The 12,952-nt window shown below is 36.3% G+C and overlaps 1 pseudogene; it reads left to right on the top strand.

Moving 5' to 3' along the window:
* Positions 1-2,507: 2,507 nt before the first annotated feature.
* Positions 2,508-3,477, top strand: LOC111143273 (annotated as a pseudogene).
* The last annotated feature ends 9,475 nt before the right edge of the window (positions 3,478-12,952 follow it).

Raw genomic sequence — 12,952 nt, 5'->3', positions numbered from 1 at the left:
CACAGTTAATTTATTTATTCACCTACTGAAGGACACCTTGGCTGTTTCAAGTTCTGCCAACTATAGTAAAACTGCTACCAAACTCCATTTGCAGGTTTTTACATGAACAGCCAATTTTAACTCTTTCGGGTAAATACCAACAGGTATCTAGTGCTAGATTGTATGGCAAGAGTTAAGAGTGGTTTTGTAAGAAAGCACCAAATTGTCTTCCAAGTGGCTGTACCATTTTGTTTTCCTACCAACAATGAATAAGAGTTCTTGTTTTTCCACATCCTAACCAGCATTTGGTTTTGTCAGTGTTCTGGATTTTGGCCATTATATTGGGTGTGTAGTGGTATTTCCTTGTTTTAATTAGCATTTCCCTAATGGCTTATGATGTGGAACATCTTTTCATATGCTTATTTGCCATCTGTATATCTTCTTTGGTGAGATGTCTACTGAGGATTTTGGACCATTTTTTAACTTAGATGTTTTATTTTCTTATTGCTGAGTTTAAGAGTTCTTTGTATATTTTGAATAACAGTCCTTTATCAAATGTGTCTTTGGCAAAATTTTTTCCTAGAAAAGTTCCTGATTTAGAACTTTTCAATTTTCCTGATGCTGTTTCTTGTAGAACAGAAGTTTTTAATTTTAATGAAGTCCAACATATCAATTTTTTTTTTATTTATTCATTTTTATTAACATATAATATAATATTGGCTTCATGGGTACAGGTCAACATATCAATTCTTTCTTTCATGGATCACGCATGCCTTTGCTGTTATATCTTAAAAAGTCATCACCATACAAAGGTCATCTAGGTTTTCTCCTATCTTATATTCTAGGAGTTTTATAGTTTTGAGTTTAACATTTATATCTATAATTGATTTTGAGTTAATTTTGGAAAAGATGTATGGTCTGTGTCTAGACTGGTAATTTCATTTGACCACAAAAAAACTACCAGAAACCTAGCTTAGCAAACATATTATCATTCAAAAGAATGTAGTACAATTTAATATTGAAGCTGTAAACTTCTTCAAAAAAGTATTTTACACATTGTTCCACAGGTGTTCTGTGTTGCTCAGAATTTCCTTTGAAAATGTAAAATGTCCTGGAGCACCTCTGTGAATTCAGTGAGGTATCCTGGAGTGGCTCAGGGCAGTTTGGGAATCAGGTCTATCTGCCATTGATGGAAAAACCAAGGTATGTAAATGTATAAAAAAATAAACTACAGGGCACCTGGGAGGCTCAGTGGGTTAAAGCCTCTGCCTTCAGCCCAGGTCATGATCCCAGGGTCCTGGGATTGAGCCCCACATTGGGCTCTCTGCTCAGCAGGGAGCCTGCTTCCCCTCCTCTCTTTCTGCCTGCCTTTCTGCCTGCTTGTGATCTCTGTCTGTCAAATGAATAAATAAAATCTTAAAAAAAAAAAAACTACAGAGTACATTTGTAGTACATAACACAAATATGGAATCAATATCCATGATGTATAAAGAAATCCTACAAATCAATGATAAATAAGAAATAATCCACTAGAAAGATGGGTAAAAATCTTATATAATTTTCAGAAAAAGTCCTAAAGAATTTTAGAGGGGAAACATGAAAATGCAGTTAATCCAATTAACAATCAAGTAAATGTAAAGTAACGCTATAATAGATACCATTTTACACTCACTGTAATCAGTATCTATAATACATATTTTAATACATTAAATCATAAACAATTCTATTTCTCCAAAAGTGTAGAGCAAAGAAATTTTGATATACTGCTTGTAGTACAAACTAGCATGCTGACATTAGGAATGAGTTTAAAATTATCTGGTCAAATTAGAAATTCACATATCCTATCAAAGATGATTCCACTCCAAGTGTACACTCTTGACAAATGAATGCTCAATTACCCTAGGATACATAAGTTGGTCACATTAAGAAAATGAAACAACCCAAATCTCTGTCAATAATTAAGAATTAAATTGTATATTCATAAAATGGCACACAATATAGCAAGGAAATGTGCAAACTATATATTTGAATTTAAATAGTACCATGTCAACTGAAAGACACATTAAATATATAGTGTATGATTCCATTGATATGAATTTCAAAAATGGACAAAACTAGGGTCACCTGTCTGGCTCAGTCAGTGCAGCATGCAACACTTGATCTCAGGGTTGTGATTTTGAGCCCCACGTTGAATGTAGAGATTACTTAAAAAGTAAAATCTTAAATTTAAAAAGTGCACAAAACCAGGGGCTCAATCGGTGAAGTGGCTGCCTTTGGTTTGGGTCATGATCTCTGGGTCCTGGGATAGAGCCCCACATCAGGCTCCGCATGGAGCCTGCTTTTCCCTCTCCCTCCACCTGCTTCTCCCTCTGCTTGTGCTCTCTATCAAATAAATAAATAAAATCTTTTAAAAATAAAATTAAAATTAAGAAATGGACAAAGCTAGACTTTACTCCTTATGCATAGATGGAGACTAAACCTAAATGATTGTCATGGGAGTCAGAGCAGTGGTATTTTATTTCATTGACCTTGTCTTGGACTGAATCTGGAAACTGGCTGCTGACCAGTACACAATCTTCAGGGCTTTTGGTTTTCCACAGCTTTGGAGGGGGATCTAGTTTCCTGCTGATGGAACATCTCTCCATAGTTTATGGCAAGAAGTGCAAACTCGAGTTCTTCATTTACTCAGCTCCCCAAGTTTCCATAGCTGTAGTTGACCCCTACAATTCCACCCTCACCACCAACAGCACCCTGGAGCACTCTGATTGTGACTTCACGGTAGACAATTTGGCCATCTGTAGTAGAAAATTCAATATTGAATGCCCAACCTACAAAAACTTGAATAAATTGATAGGTCAAACTGTGTCCTCCATCATTGCTTCCCTTAGATTTGATGGAGCCCTGACTGTTGACCTGACAGAACTCCAGACCAACCTCGTGCCCTGTCCCTGCATCCACTTCCCTCTGACTATATATGTCCCTGTCATCTATGCCGAGAATGCCTACCATGAAGAGCTTCCTTTAGCAGAGATCACTAATGCATGCTTTGAGCCAGCCAACCAGATGGTGAAATGTGACCCTCCCCATGGTAAATACCATTTACCATGGTAAATGCCTTCCTGCCTGTTGTACTGTGGTGACATGGTTCTCAATGATGTCAATGTTGCCCTTGCCGCCATCAAGACCAAGTGTACCATCCAGTTTGTGAACTGGTGCCCCACTGGCTTCAGAGTTGGCATTAATTACCAGCCTCCCACTGTGGTACCTGGTAGAGACCTGGCCAAAGTACAGTGTGCATGCTGAGCAATACCACAGCCATTGCTAAGCCTGAGTTCACCTGGACCACAAGTTTGACATGATGTATGCCAAGTGTGCCTTTGTTCAATGATATGTGGGTGAGGGTGTGGAGGAGGGAGAGTGTTCTGAGGCCTATGAGGTCAAAGCTGCTCTTGAGAAGGATTATGAAATGGTGTGGATTTTGTTGAAGGAGAGGGTTAAGAAAGACAGGAATACTAAAGTTAAAAATATCACAAAGGTGCTATTTTTGCAGGAAAACTCATTCTGTCTTGAACATTGAAAAGATGTGCTCTGATCAGTTAATTTGTATGTAGCAGTGTATATTCTCATAAACAATTACTGTCTTATGCTTTAAAACATGACAGTGTTTTAGAACCAAGCTGTCCATTTTGCTGGTGGGTTTGGATAAATATCTTGAATGAAAAAGAAAATGGATAAAAAACTAGAAAATACAAACTCAAAATGCCAAACACCTTAGAGTTGATTAAATGGAACTCAATATATCCATGTTGTTTTTGTTTTTCAAGAATTAGGTTAAAGTGTAAATGGCGAAAATTAGCATTTGTAATTTTGGATGGAGAGAAATGAGTTTTGGTTGTATTTTCTACTATTCCAGTGGTTTTTTTTTTTCTTTCTCTCCAAGAAACATCAACAATAAACAAACACATTAAAATAGGTCATGTAAACCAAGAGTGCACACTAACTCTCAATACCGTCTGTAGTTGTCCGTAATGCATAGTGTAAGGATGTTTCAAAAGTTGTTTGTGCAGGTTTTATAGATGTAGAGTCCCATGAGACAAAAGCAAGCAAGTTCTGTGAATCAGTAGATGGAATGATCTATGTAGGGAGGAATGCATAATAGCAAATGGTATGACAGCAGATTTGATTGGTAAAAGAAAAAAAAGATTTGGGAATATGTCTGTATAAATAAATTACATAGGTAAAGATCAGGTTGTTTCATCAATACAGAAAAGTTAGGAGAAAAATCTATTGTATATGAAATTTGTTTGCTAGGTTACAGATAGGGAAGATCTACATTTTGAGAGGGAATATAAGATGTAAATTTTGTAAGTATTTATAATCCAATGAAACAATTATCATTTGTGATTATCCAGACTATGATTGTCTTAATCAGATAAGACATATAATCATATAGTTTGACAGTGATAAAACGTGCTGAGTAAAAACTGAAATATATATATATATATATATATATATATATATATATATATATATTTGAAAGAGAGAGACTGCATGAGCGGAGGGGGAGTGGGAGAGAGAGAATTATGATGCTAGGCTTGATCCCAGGACCCTAGGATTATGACCTGAGCCAAATGCCCCTGAAATATATTTTTGAAACAATTTCTGGAATGTAAAACTGGTTTTATTATACATTGTGGGACATATGAAAACATTTGTGTTTGTTTTGTTTTGTTTTTTAAGGGGGAAGGGGCAGAGGGAGGGAAAGGAAGAGAGAATCTCAAGCAGGCGCCACAACCCTGAGATTGTGACCTGAGCCAAAATCAAGAGTTGGACACATAAGCAACTGAGACACCCAGGCGCCCCTATAAAACGTTTTTTAAAATAAAATTCTTCATTAAAAACACATTCACATTCACATTTATACCGTAAAGAAAAATTTTTAAATATTTTATATGTTGATAATATGCATAATCATTTTTTTTTTTTACTTGATTTATAATAAGTCTACCTTAAGACCTTTTCTGTAGTCCTCCTGCAAAAGCGGTCATGCTAAGAGTAATGCCTTTCCATTCAAACCTACTGTTTCTGGATCAGGACGAGAAGAACAAATGGACCAGTAAAAAGAAGTTTGTTTAAGGACTCTGCCAGCCTAGAGGCAAATCTTTTTATCAAAGAGAATCATGGCTTCAGCGCCATCTACATCACCCCACCCCCTACATCTCTTAGGCTAGAAGTCTTGTAAAATATGTAGCCTGCAAAACTGCATGCAGTTGATGTAGACAGGCTGGTTCCGAGGACCCAGAGTGGGGTCCCTGAGGACCACCAAGAGGATCCTTGGCTTCTCCCAAGACAGAAATCAAACAGAAGCCAGAGAGAGTGAAAGCAGAGTTTACTGAATAGTGTAAATGACAGATAGAGAATAGCAGGCAGTTTCTGGGAGACTTGGAAAGGAAAGGATAATGAATCTCCCCCACACATGGTGTTAGGAATTTATACTGAAACGGGGTCTAGGATATCTGTTTCTCCAGGAATCCAGGGTAGGGTCTGATCAAAGGTGAGGCTCAGATGAACAATAGGTATTATTCCATAAATCACTAAAGGTAGGGGGTATTGATGTCAGATTCATTCTAGAATCCTAGAATAAGTCCTAGAACATGTTTGGGATCCTGTTCTTCTTAGATATTATCAGGTGTTTGGGGGCCCAAGATAAAACTCAGAGAGTGATTAACTTTCTTAGTTCCTCCTTGAGTGGGAACATGGCTTCTTTAGTTTTTACTCAGGTGCAAGCTGAAATAAAGAACATGAGTAAATAGGACCTAGATGAAAAAGAGTGGAAATGGAATCTTTCTAAAGTGGAGTCACTTCAGCTTCTCTATCTCACAATCATTCCAAAGACAAGGGAATCCAGGCTCGGGAACTATTTTAAGATATACTGCTTAAGCCACTAATCTGACAGTTATGTTAAATATTTTATATAAATACATTATGTATAATATATATAAAATATATATAAAGCTGTTTATTTAAAAACATATAAACTTATTTAATTTCTTTGTTCTGGTGAGACAGCTGTATTACTAAATGTTTTACCAAGTCTTTTTTCTCTGAAATACTATTTTCAACAATTTCTGTTCAGACCAACAGATCACACTGTTTCACTTCCACCCTTTTTGAAGAGTCTAGTATCATAACTATGTTGTATTATAATTTATTTTGCTAAGGTTCCCTGTGAATATCATGAATTCTATTGTTTGTGATTCAGGACAGATTTGTTTAAATGTCAAATATTTTTATGTAGATGAAATAATGTACTTAATAGAGCCTGTGTGTCCTACATGAAAGCAATAGTGCTTCAAAGTTCTGCTGCAGACACTATTTCCTACTTTAAAACCTAAAAAAAGAGAAAAGAAAAAAAAGTTTACAGCATCATAAATGGCATGTAATAAATACTTTTCATGATGTGACTAGGTGACTGCGGTCTCAATAAATGCATTATTGTCCCAAGACTCACAGCTCATTAGAGAAATGCTACCAGCTTGTAAAGAAATACACAAGCCATCAAGCTTTTAGGTCAACCTTAATCACTGGAAGAATTTTAATTGGAAATGGCTGAAATCCCAAATACCCCAAATTACTGGTATGAAAAAAAGTAATGTGAATTAGAAGCTTTGGAATAGAGTAAAATTTTTCTTTCATTGATTCCTTAAAAAAAAAAAAAGGTAAGGATTTTTGTAAAGATATCAAACAAACAATTTTAATATGATTAAATCCCTTTTTTAGACTGCAATACGGAAAATTTCATCATATTGTTGCCGAACCTGGACTGGATCCTGGCGGAAGAACCAAGCAGCAGTTGGAGACTTTAGAGGATGGGAGGTTTATTGAACACTGGCAGGCTCAGAAGAGGTTGTTCTCCAAAGGTCTGAGCCCCGAGCACAAGCAGGGAGGGGGATTTAAACCCTTCTACTTCCGCATACTTGGTATTTTTGGCGCACTCTGGAAACGGGATAGGAAAGGAGAACTCAGAAGGGCTTTGAGACAGGGACTGGAATTCCCTTGCTGGTTTGGTCAGCCGTCTTAGAGTACAGATTTTCCATATCAATATCAGATCACTGGTTACTCTCTAGGGTACTAATTTTCCAAATATTCTATAATGTAACATACAGGACTTGATTGTTAAATTTTGCAGACTCTTGTTTCTGAGTAGATAATCTTTTGGTGTTCCTTAGAAAATGGTTTTTCAATCTTTTTGACTGAGAAACACTAGGGAAAACACATATATGAGTGTGTATGTGTAAGCATAAACAAAAATTTACACGCATAAACTTACACACACACACAACACAATGACCTTACTAGGTGAAATAAACTTGTATATAATCTATGCTATGCTACTTGATCTATTCTTCAATTTTCATTAATAATAATATCATTCTATTATTTGTCATTTAGAACAATTAAGAATCATTAAGATCTCACATCTCCCCAGTTTTACTGACTATACTGCAAGTTTGGGAAACCTTCCCTTTGAGTACCTAAATCTGGACTGTTTAGTTTAATGGTTAAGAACACATGCCTTACGTAACAAGGAACACTTGATAAATACTAATGAATAAGTAAATGGGTGGTATTTAAAATCTCTCAGTTGCAATTAGAGTCCTGCCCTACCTTTCTGAGACAGTATCCCACCCAGTATCATTGATGAGATTTTCACATGTTAATCAAACACCTTAGAGTTCATTTAAACCCACTCTCTGGCTACTTCTGCAGGGGGCTGTTGCAGGTTAAGTGTTCATTTTACTACTAAGAAGAAAACAAAAAAAGAAATTTTAAAAAGTGCCTTTGAAGGAGGACCCAGTTTTTCCCTTAACGGCACCCATTGTTTACTTCAATCTGTACTTTCTAAATGATTAAGTTCTTCTTTCCAGCTTTTCTTTCAGGCAAAAGACCTAGCAGGCAAAGCATCCAGGGAGGGCAACCAAAACTACCCCTCAACAATAAGGACTTCCCTGGCACCAGCAAGACCCCACTTGGTTGACCCCAAGAAAATGACCAAACTGACTTTTATTGCTCAGCTGCACAAACCCCACTGACCTTTGTCACACATTTCCTTATGTAAACATAGAAGTTTTGCCAGCCCTTTGGAGACAGACTTTGGGACACTAGTCCTATCTATGTCTTCCTGATGTTTGCCTCATTTAAATAAATTCCCTTCTTGTTTCACTGCCACTCATTTCTCTGCCTTTGGATTTTGTCAATGGCAAGTGACTTAATCTGGTCTGTCTGGAACCCCCAGAGCCAGGGACTCTTGGCCCTGAGCCCCAGGTACACCTTTTCTTTTCTTTTCTTTTTTTTTTTTTAAAGATTTTATTTATTTATTTGACAGAGAGAGACACAACAAGAGAGGGAACACAAGCAGGGGGAGTGGGAGAGGGAGAAGCAGGCTCTCCACCGAGCAGGCAGCCCTATGTGGGGCTCCATTCTAGGACCCCAGGATCATGACCTGAGCTGAAGGCAGATGTCTAATGACCGAGCCACCAGGGTGTGCCCCTCCACCTCCCCACTCCCTGCTATGGTCTTAAAGCCAAGACAGTGGGAATTATATTTAGATATCAGCTCTGCCATGCATTATCTGTTAATCTCTGAGATTTCTTCCTCATTTATAAATATATACTACTAATAATTAACATTTAAGTTTGTTATAAAGATTAAATCACATGAAGCATGTGAAGCACTGAATTTCTGGAAAAGTCAATACATGTTAAGTGATGTTAATACTGGTGGCTATCTTGTAATATACAGTTTTTCTTCTGCAAACAATTTTGTGTGTGTTCCGTGGTCCCTCTTCTTCCTTTATTGTATTTTTCTCTATTTTAGTCTTATATACTTAGTCAATTTAAACAACTGCCATGAACCCACTACTATGAATCATGTGCTCTCATTAAAATAATTTCTCTATCAAATGTATGATCACAATTTTAACTTCATCAGGTCAGAAAAACTTTGTTAATAATGCTAATTAAAACAGTGCCCTGATTACACAGAATGAAAAATAACACATATGTGACTTTATTAGACATATGCAATATGAGTAGTTTTTGGTAGAAATACCAAAAGGTAGCTATCATAGGATTGGTCCGTTATAACCATTCAAAAGTTATTTCCCAGGTTTCAAAACAACAACAACAACAAAAACCAATGATCTCTCCACTTGTCACACATTATAAAATATGTTTAGTGAAAAATAAGAGAAAAAGGATATTTCATTAACTCTTACTCAAATACAAAATAGACATTGTAGTACAGCATCTTGAAACTCCTGACATTATGTTTTCATTTTAAAATCCCGCATTTTGGGCAGCTGGGTGGCTCAGTGGCTTAAGCGTTGGCCTTGGGCTCAGGTTATGTTCCCAGGGTCTGGGGATCCAGTCCCACATCATGGTCCCTGTTTCTCCCTTTCCCTCTGTGCCTCCTCTCTGTTCATGCGCATGTGCTCACTCTCTCATAAGTAAATAAAATCTTAAAAAATAAAATAAAATAAAATCCCATGTTTGGAAGATGGCAACCTTCTGCTTCTGACTATGACGGAGTAGCTTATGTCAAAGGAACCATTCCATTAGGAACAATGAAAAAACCTGAATAAAAATGATGAATTAAAAAAAAAAATTCTTTAAAGGCAATAAAGAGTAACCAGGAACCGTCTGCACCCTGAATGTGTTCTGAGTTAGGCAAAACAAAGACCTGTGCCTTGCCGGAATCATTCAAGTGCATATAAACACAATTCTTTGATAAGAAGCCCTGCTTTGCTCCCTGCAGATACAGGGAACTGCATCACAGCCTGGAAATGTAGGCTGGTCTTCAAGCCAACAGCAAACCAGGGAGCCTGGTGGCAAGGGCAGGTTAAAATGCTATTAACACTTCCCAATCATTTTTAAGTTGTCTTTTTCTTGACCAGCACTTGCAGGACCTTGATATATTAAAATGCTGCTTCTTCAAGTTGGAGCCATTGAAAATGCGAAGGAGTAAACAGCATCCACAATCTCCTTACATACAAGGCCACACTAAGGATTTGTCTTGGAAGTATTTCTTTTTAAATGTAGGTATTCTTAATAACCGCTTGAAAATCAGTGATGTAAATCCATTTTACAAAGAAGCAAAAGGAAGCTCAAAGATGTGAAGTAAATTTTCTGACACCATTGGTAGGAAAAGGCAAACCTGGGACTTAATTAAACCTGGGATTTTGTCTGCTTTTATGCCGCTCTTTCTGTCATCTTCCCCGCCCCCCTCTTTAATCCACAACTATGACACCAATGAGTTTCCATTTAATTTTGAAAATGAGAATAGGCATGAAAGTAAGAGCAAAAATGATAAGATTGGCAACACAATATTAAAGGAACTCAGACAAGTAACAAATCAATAAAATACTAAGCAGGTCAATAAGAATTAAGGTGGAGAAGTTCTAGAATAAAAACTAAAATTTGTTTGGCAATATGTACTAGTTTGTACATCCATGTTCTCCAGCTTTCTATTTCTGTTGTCAAATTAATACTAATTTTGAAGGTTTCCCCAAAAAGGCTGAAATAATGAAATTGTAGTGGTATACAATACCCACAACTTAACTTCATAGGAATTTTCTATGATAGTTAAAAATGTTCTACTTCTTCCTGCAAGTAGATATAGATGTCCAATTCTCCATTTAGACTTAAGAGGTTTTGTGGCCTATAAAACTCTGCCCACCACCCCCAAATAAACATTAGCTCTTTGAATTATCAAACTTCTCTCAAGGAACTTCAATTTAATGCATTGACAATTTTCAAACCTACAGTTATCTTGACTTACTCTGAACTTCAGTTACACTATTAATATTTGAGTCATTTATTATTGCGTATAGTCTGTCTAAGGCTCTTGGCCTATTATTTTACTTAATTAACTTGAGCATATCAGACATTTTATAAACATTACCTGCTGTCATGCTACTTTTGATATTTTGTTGCTGATTTTTCCCCAGATAAGCCTCCACAAATTCACACAACAAACTGGTAATCAAATTTGGCAAAGTGGCAACAAAAAACACAATTTGGCAGGTATTTTAAAAATAGACAATATATACTTACTTGTTGCTTTATAAATTTTCCTATAGTAATAATAATAAATGATAGCATTGAAAGTATTCAGGTCAGGACCCTCAGAATGTGCCACTTTAGCATGTAGATTATTTTGAGCTTCAAGAAGGCACTTGAGACCATAGGGTTCAAGAAAAACTTCTGCCCCTCTCTTATCTACATAGAAGAATCTAAATTGGGGGTAATTCCCAGAATAAAAATTGTTTATCAGAGATAAATGTTATCTGAGTAACCCATCTGCATGGCAGGATGGGAACATCTAATTATCAAACATCTACTGTTCTTACTGTCCTATGAAGTGCACTCCTTTCCCCTGAAGTCCCAGACCTTTATCCCCTGTCCTTGGTTTAGAATGACATATATACCTCATTTTGCCCGTCTTTGGAATTTCCATGTGTATGTGGATTCCCCATATATACACCTATTAAATTTGATTTTCTCCTGTTAATCTGTCTCATGTCGTTTTGATCCTTAATTTAGCTAGAAGGATCTAGAGGGGGATAGGAGTTCTTGCTCCCCAAGAAGGAGACAAGGCATTCTTGCTTCCTGACAGCATAGATGAAAGTTTATAACCAAGATACATTTTCATATATCCATATGATCATATTTCTATAGATTTTTTTCAAAAAAGAGCAAACTTGTTTTTCTGCCCATATCTTTATACACAGGTATTGAATTAGTGCATCATTTCATAAATCTCATTGCAGATAATAATTTAAAATTATTCAGCTTCATAGACTACAGATATGAGTTTAAAATCACTACAGGGAATTTTGAAGTGATTTCTACATTTATTCCAAAAGCAATGGACTTCTCTTTAATAAGCTACAGACTTTTTTTTATCATGTCTCCTAACTTTTTTGCTTTATAATCATTTCTCACACCACCTAAGCTCTCCACAAGTAACATGACATTATAAAGATTGTCTAAATACATATAAATGTGGAAGATATTGCCATTTCAATTCACTCTGAGATTGTAATAGCTCATTTTTCTAGGGATTTCATTGTCTGTTCAAAACTGGAACTTCCTCAAAATAGCTTTGCAACTGCTATTCAATATTCATTCACTGGAAATGGTACAAAGAGAACACCACATGATGAAATGTTGTGCAAAAGGAACCAAATGTTCTATAACTCAGTAAGAAAAAGTGAATTTTAAAGGATATGCACTAAATAAATGAGGCATGAATTTCCAAAGATTTTTTTTTTACATTTTGTATGGTAGTGTCTCATATCACTACTTTAACTAGCCATGATTCACAAAATGCTGATTTTTATGGAGTGAAAAAAGCAGGTGTTCTCTGTGAATACCGATCTTTACTGCTCTTCTCATGTTAATTACACGAATAAAGCCCAGCTGCATTTACACTCGTGTTTTACGTGTTTTACATTAAATTTGCTGGGAAAGGATTTTTTAACATGTAGATGATATAAACTGCTGGCACAGATATAAGATCTTTTATTACTTTGGGATTTGTTTAACCTTAGGCATACAAAGCCTTTGTTTTGTTTCTAAAGTATAAAGGGATTTTACTGTCAATGCAATAGGGATATTACTCGTTTTGTTTTGTTTTGTTTTAAGATTTTATCCATTTATTTGACAGAGAGAGAGATCACAAGTAGGCAGAGCAGCAGGTAGAGAGGGGCACGGGGGAATCAGTCTCTGGGCTGAGCAGACAGTCTGATGTAGGCTTCCATCCCAGGACCCTGAGACCGTGACCTGAGCTGAAGGCAGAGGCTTAACCCACTGAGCCCCCCAGGCACCCACTCAGGTATTTTTTTTTTTTTTTAAAGAAAATACCACCCCAAATTCAATTACACTCTAGAAAAATAATTGAATTGTGTCAA

This window comes from Enhydra lutris, unplaced genomic scaffold (genome assembly GCF_002288905.1).
Source record: "Enhydra lutris kenyoni isolate GAN:26980312 unplaced genomic scaffold, ASM228890v2 scaffoldscaffold9, whole genome shotgun sequence".
Taxonomy (NCBI): Eukaryota; Metazoa; Chordata; class Mammalia; order Carnivora; family Mustelidae; genus Enhydra; species Enhydra lutris.
The sequence above is the reverse complement of the archived record's forward strand: the minus strand, read 5'-3'. Positions and strand labels throughout refer to the sequence as shown.